The following is a 7275-nucleotide window of genomic DNA, read 5'->3' on the forward strand; positions in this document are numbered from 1 at the left end:
AAAAGCTTCTGTTATGAGGGAGCCCATATACCGCCCTTTTTTCTGGAGGCTGAGGGTTAAGTTTCATTATTCAGCTACAGAAACCCAACCACAGTGACTTAACCAAATACAAGGTTATTTTCCACCATAAGCAGGAGGCCCGGGGAGGCCGCCCAACGGTGATACAGCAGTCCACAGGGCCATCGCTGTCCCAGGCCCCACCATCTGTAAAATGTAGCTCTTATTACTCAAGCTTGCCCCCCTCACACCTACCCTCAGCATCCCTGGTTAGAAGAACAAAGAGGAGGCAGAAAGGAGTTGACAGCTCTGTCAGAAAAGCACAAACTTCCTCTAAAATCCAATTTATATGAGCTGGAACAAGCCAACCGTAACAGTTAAGAGCACTGACTCAAAAAATTAATTGGGTTCAAATCCAGGATCTGCCATTTAATAGGTGTGTTCTTGGGTTATTTACTTAACCTCTCTGTATCTCAGTTTTCTCGGGAGTCAAAGAGGGATAATAGTACCTACCTCCTAGAAAGTGCAACAGGAGTATTTGCTAAGTAAACACTTGACCATGTCCTGCAGGGAGTCGGGAAAGGCAAGTACTTTAGCTGGGTATATTATTAACCTGAGCAAAAGCAGGATCCATTTAACAAGTAGGAAAGGAAGAATGAGTCCAGGGGAGGCACTCTGCCATGTCTGCCACAGCCAACAAGATGGGCAGGGGCAGAATTGAGTCTGACAGGTGACGTGAGGAAGAGAAGGAAGAGTCAGAGGGCTCTCTGAACCAAAATCTTTCATCAGGGTTAGGGGAGGGGGAGGCTGGGAAATACAGAGGCACAATCAGAGTGGGGCCTAAAAGCTACAGGAAAAGAAGAGAGATATGATATCATCTTAAGAGCTCTCACATTATTGGAGTTCCCACCTCTACCTGTCAAGTACTTCACATATTATCTCATTTAAAGCATAGCTATCCCCATTTTACAGATGATATAACTGAGGTTCTAAGTTCTTCAATAAATTGCCCAACATCACCCAGCCTGTAGGTGGTAGCACCAGTCCTAGACCATATATCCAACAGCCACCCACGGCCTTGACATTGACCTTCTGCCCCTGAGGTTTTGACGGACAATCTTGGGTGAAGAGCTGGTCCTCAGCACAGAATGAAGGTCTGCAAATGCCTGAGATCATCCTATGTGACACTGCACTTGTCCTCACTCACTGGTGCTTGGCTGCAGGGGTTTGCTGTGACGGGTCTGGATGGGGAGGTTAACCAAGAGACCAAAGTGCAATGTTCTGGAGGCCTGGCAAGAGAAGGTGCTCAGAAGGAAGGTGCTAACTAGACCTATGCTACACTTTAGATGTGCGATAATGCGAGAATAGGCGAATACAATAGTAGGTATATGTGGCAGATACTAGCAGAAGGTTGACTCTTTAAATTCAAAACAATATTCTAGTTAGTAGTAGGGGGTGCAGGATGGGATGTGGGGATTGGGAACAGAGCACAATTTCCAGGAAGAAGAGGCAGGGTAGGCTGGATGGAGGAGAAGAAGAAGAAAGGAGGAGAAGGAGGAGAAAAGATGCCTAGACTCAGACACATACTCAAGACATCACACAAGCAGTAAGGTGGGCCTCCTGAGCAGGTAACTTGCTAGACTAGGAGTCTGGAGACCCTAGGAACACTGACCCTTTAGTTGCTGGACTGTGGAGAGCTCTGGGTGTCCAAGAGGATCCCAGGGAAGGGGGTGATGGCAGCAAGTTTCCAATTCCTAAGGAAGCATTTCAGTATTTTAGCAAATAGCATGTGCCTTCTAGTGAAATGTCAGCCCTACACTTAAATCTGGACACCATCCCCACCACTGTAGGCTTACATTGCCAGAGGGCCCCTGTCCTGCTCAGAAGGGCTCAGGAAAGAGCAGGACCTAATCTGCAGGTATAGGGCCTCAGTTCCCACAGACCATGAGACAGGGCTGACCCCTTCCCCTCTGCTCTTTCTTTAAATTTTCCAGTCTCTAAAGCAGCCGGTAGGAATTGTCTGCTTTCTGCTTTGAGATATATGTGGGAATCAGGTAGCTGTTTGGGGGTCCCGACAGGGACTGAGGGCAGGCCCAGGTGAGTTCCAGAGCCCCTGCCTTCCTGGCACAGGCATCATGGAAGGTATACCCCCCATGCTTTACTAATTGCTATATATCTTCAGGCAGCAGAATTTTTCATAAAAACCCAATTCTGTTTCTACCAAGTCACCGTCATCCCTACCCTCAGAAGCTGCTTTCCACCACCAGCAATTTCAAAATTGATCTTTGCAATGACTCCTCACTTAAATCAGCTTCTGAGTTTTAAAGGGTAAGAAAATGTCTCTTACTCATTTAGACTGAAATAATGTGCCCATTAACCGTGTTAGAGGCATGCAAAGTCTACGGCCCAGAAATTATCCATTAGCCTCCTTTCAAGCTCTCCCACCTGCCAGCCTTCCTCCCCGAGGGCCTCAGGAGTTCTGTATCTCAGATTTCATCTTGGCATTCCCCTCCTCCAAAGACTAACCTTCCAAAGCTCTCCACTGCCTTAAGGGTAAAATCCAAAATCCCCAGCCTGAGATCTGACCTTAATCTTTTCTCTTTCACTGTGTCACTCCCTTCCTACCAGCTTGCGAACTCCAGACTCCGGCTCTACCAGACGTTTCACAACTTGATCCCACTGATTCAGGGTCTTCCATCTGGAGAGATCTCACCCCTTCCCCACCTGTCAAATCCTAGCCATCCTTCAAGGGAGGGACTTAATTCCAATTTACTCTAAGCAGTCCTTCCAAATCCTCCCAGCCTAGAGGATTACGTGTACTGTGCTCTCTCCCTCTACATCTAGTTCTCATCTGTTACAGCGGCCCAGCACATCTCTCCTGGGCCCCAGCTGATCACCTAACCCTTTATTCTCCAGCTCTGTCCAATCTCTGTTATTCCTTGAAGGCAACTTTATCTATTGTGTTTTTGATGCTTCCGTAAATGTTCATTCCTGGACTAACCTCTCTCCCCTAATCCATCCAACAAATTCAGACTCATCCTCCTAAAGCAGTGGTTCTTGACCTAGGCTGCAAGTTAGAACCAAATGGAAATCATTCAGAAAGACTGATGCCCGGTCTTCACCCCACAATAACTAAACCAGATCCTCTGGTGGCGAGATCCAGACATCAGTGCTTTCAGAGCTCCTCCAGATGATATCGATGTGCTGCCAAAGTTGACAACACCTGTTCTGGAATGATCTCAAGGTTGCACCTACTTCATTCAGATTATTATTTGTACCCTGAGAGCTTAGTTTGATGCTTGTAACTAAGTTTTTGTTGAATGGCTAAATAAGTAAGTGGATGGATAGGTAAATGGATGGAAGGAAGGAAAAATGGAAAGATGGACAGATGTTGTGCTACTCAGGAAAAATCCTAGGCTGCTTTCCACTGCTAAACTTAACCACTGGAAGGAAAGATTAACCCCACACTCTTAGCAACACAACCTCTCTTGATTTGTAAACTGGCCTCCATACACTCGGGGCAAGGAAAAAGGGATGAGGCAGCCCACTCCAGATTGGTAGGTGGCAGTTTCAATAAACAAGGGAACTTAACAGATGAGGCAGGTCTCAAGCATCCACAGGACAAGATCTCCACACCTGCTCACCAGACTCTTTAAAGTCAATATAGAGGCCTTAATGGGATTCAGTCGCACATACCATCTATCAGTCACACATATCATCTAGAGGGTCTCAATAGAATCTTATTCTCAAGGCTATGTCGTTGAAATGGCTCTAATGGCGTGAACAGTGGGCAGGGCAGACATTCCAAGAACAAGGGAGGGCTTGAGGATCTTCCAGTTGCCTGGGTCTTTCTCATAGGTCAACCAGTGGTCAGGTCCTCTATATGACCACCCTCCCAACACTCTGTACACAACGCAGGTGCCGAGTGAATATTTGTAGAATTTTTACTATTTAAATTCCAGTTAGGAAACATACAGTGTAATATGAGGAATATTTGTAGACTTAGCCTGAGCAGTGGTTTTACTCAGTTGTCAGGTTATCCATGGAGAATAGTTCTTCAACTCTGTCTACAGAACACTCAGTCTTGGCCTAAACCAAAATGGAGTATGACTAAAACTGAGGTCGGTAAAAGTCAACCTTCTAATTTGCAGGGGAACTTGAAATTTTCTGTTTTAAATTTCTCCTTCAAAATGCTTTCTTAAAATGTGCCTCCCTACCACTGACCTCTTTTGCTAGCAAGTATTCATTAATCAATAGAATGATTAAACCTAAGAGCAGACTAATAAAGGAAAATCTCTAAAATGTGATCAGAAAATAACATCCAGAGAACGTTTCTTCTGGTCAAGTTAATCATCTTTCCTTACCTTCTGTCCTTCCTCCTTTCTTTCCTCCCTTCTTCCTTTCCACAGATATTTATTTACCATGTACTAAATACTAGCATTATTTATTTAGATATTTATTTAGCATGCCAGGCACTGCTAAGATTAATGGTATAATACAGATATGGTCTTTTCCTACAGGAGAGGTACTCTGCAATATGTGACTATTCCATGATTCTCACAAGGTATGCTGTGACTTTCAGGACCCTAACACTTTGACCAGGTGAACACCACTGACACATTGATATTTCACAGTCAGAGCTCAATTAAATATCGTCCACACAGTTAATGGTCAGTTTAAGTGGCCCATGCTTGGTGAGTGAGCAGAGCTCCCAGAACGCAGAAGTAGCTGGACTGAGCTTGGGTGTTCCCCCTCAGAACCCTGCAGTACCTTGGGAACCTGCCAGCCTCCATAGTCAGGCCATCAGATTCCCAGATCTTCTTGGGTTCTGTGCTACTGGGCCCTCTATCATCATACCAGCAGAACCCCTGAAAGTTTCTATCTCTATATTCATATCCATCTTGCTGTGGAAAGACACCCAAACCTTAAGGCTTATAAAGAGAAAAAATAAAAGAATGTCATGGAAAACCATGGATCAACCAAGTTCGCTGGATGGAATTGTGTGCAAGGACAATCTTTCCCAAGTCTATCTTTCTCAACTATCCCAATAGCCAACAGAGGTGGTGGTGCTCCTCCAGATCTGGTAGGAAGCAGGTCTCTCCCAAAACTGCTTTCCATTCTTACTGGGGCCCCACGCTTAAACTTGTTGCCTCAGAAGTCTTAGCATTTCCATGCAACTGCCCTGTCCACAGCATCTCTGCACCTAAACCCTGTTCCTATTTACCACCAAAGAACCTGGGCTTCTGGTCTACCTGATGCCTCTCTGCAAAGCCTCTGTCCCTCCTCCTGAGGACTGTGTGCTACAGCTTCCACTCCTAAGGACAGTCTTTTCCTCTCCATGGGACATTCAGTCAATGTATTTAGTTCTGTGAACCCTTTACTGATCTGCTGCCAAATCCTACTCTTGAACAAAGCTAGACTTCTTAATTTATTGATTTTACTGAGTGCTGAGCTTCTCTCTCCAGTATCTGAAAGAACATTCATTTTACTTTAGGGCTCCTCACCACTGTCTGAGGCCTCATGGAAAGTCACTCCTGATCTCAGAGCCTAGATTTCACTGTGGTTCACCTAGCAAATTTCTATTTTACATACAAGAGACCTGGCTAACATCCAACTATGACATGAAGCCAGGGAAAGAAAGGCCTATGGTCTGCTCACACTATAGTCAAGTCATTTTTGGAGGATTCATCATTCAAGTGGAGGAAGGAATGGAATTTTCCAAAGGCCACTTAATTGCACTCTTATAGACTATGGTATTTTAAACATTAATACTCTGTAATAAAAGAAAGTAGGAGAAATTTGGATTAATCAAAGGCAGGAGTTGGAAGAGAGGACACATTATAGAGATTGATGATTTGGGTTAATCACAGACTGCTATGCATTTGGTCAAGAAAGTAATTTGTAAACTGTAGTCCTAATACACTAGGGTCCCATGGGGGTGCTTCAGGTCCTCAAGGATTCCATACACGTTTCTTCAGAAATTCCGTAGAGTTACTTCTTTCTCAAGAGGTCTAAAAAACCCCGCATATTCAAAGGTTATGTTTCCAAAATTTTGCTATCATTTGGACCCCTGTGGTTTCATTTGTGTGCTCACTTGCCAACATTACAGTAAGGATCATAAATATGAACATATAAACAAAATTTATTTGTGTTGAACACACAATATGCACCATGTAGGACATCAAGAACATGTGCAGAAAAAAATGTGCTTTAGTATATTTATTGTTTTCTCTTATGTATAGGACACTGAATGAAATAAGTATTTTTGAATAAAAAAAAATGTGTGAAAATGTTTTATCATTTCCCTTACAGCCAGAGCCCAAATTCCTCCTGGGTAGGGAACTGTCTTTACTTGTTTTTTTCTTGCAAACCCCACTATGTTTATATTTATTTGTTTGTTTTGTTAACCAGTTCCCCTTCTCATCAGAGCCCATTAGTCACGTGGCTACCATTGTCCCTCCACAATCACTCTTCTAGCACACTCTATCACTTCTTCTGTCCAAGAAGCAGGCCTGAACGGATGCACTAATGGTATCCTGTGTCCTTTGGCTTTTTGTTGAGCAGGCCAGTAGGAAATCTCCAGCTACAGCATCAGGAAAAGAACAGTATAAAGTCCTGGTAATACATCCGTTCTTCTCTCCCACTGGTGTGCCATGGCCCAGCTTAGTCCTTCAGCTGCTGAAGGCCACTTCTGCTCTCCTGGCAAGCCTCCCTTTACAAGTGTCTCTCCTCCAAGTCTCAATAGGTCCTCCAGCCTCCAGTCCCTCCAGGCTGGGTTGAAATAAGAGCTCAAGTTCCACTAACTCTGGGTTTCTGTACTACCTCTTATGGTTTCCCTACACCATACTGCACCTTTGTGAACAAACCAACCTTTCTCAAATTACCTTATTTTGGGTGTGTCATCTACTTCCTGCTACAACTTTCGCTATACATCCATCCCCTTCCCGTGATGGAAACCATCCATGTGCACTTACATGCTTCTGTTTTTATGTGTTCTTGCAAAAATGGTGTTTTATATGCACACATTTGAACTTTCTCATAAATGTTATTGAGTTATAGATTTCATTCTGCTTCTTACCTTTCTCACTAATATATATTTTTTAAAGTTCGTCCTCATTGCTATGGCTACAGCTAATCTGTTGTCTTTAAACTGCTATCTTTTGCTCTGTTACTTGCACTCTCTACATTTACCTATCTAATCTCTGGATGATGGATGGACACCCAGGTGGTCTCCAACACCATTACAAATACTGCAATGAAGAGTCTTATACATGCCCT

The sequence above is a fragment of the Mustela lutreola genome, chromosome 7, assembly GCF_030435805.1.
Source record: "Mustela lutreola isolate mMusLut2 chromosome 7, mMusLut2.pri, whole genome shotgun sequence".
NCBI lineage: Eukaryota > Metazoa > Chordata > Mammalia > Carnivora > Mustelidae > Mustela > Mustela lutreola.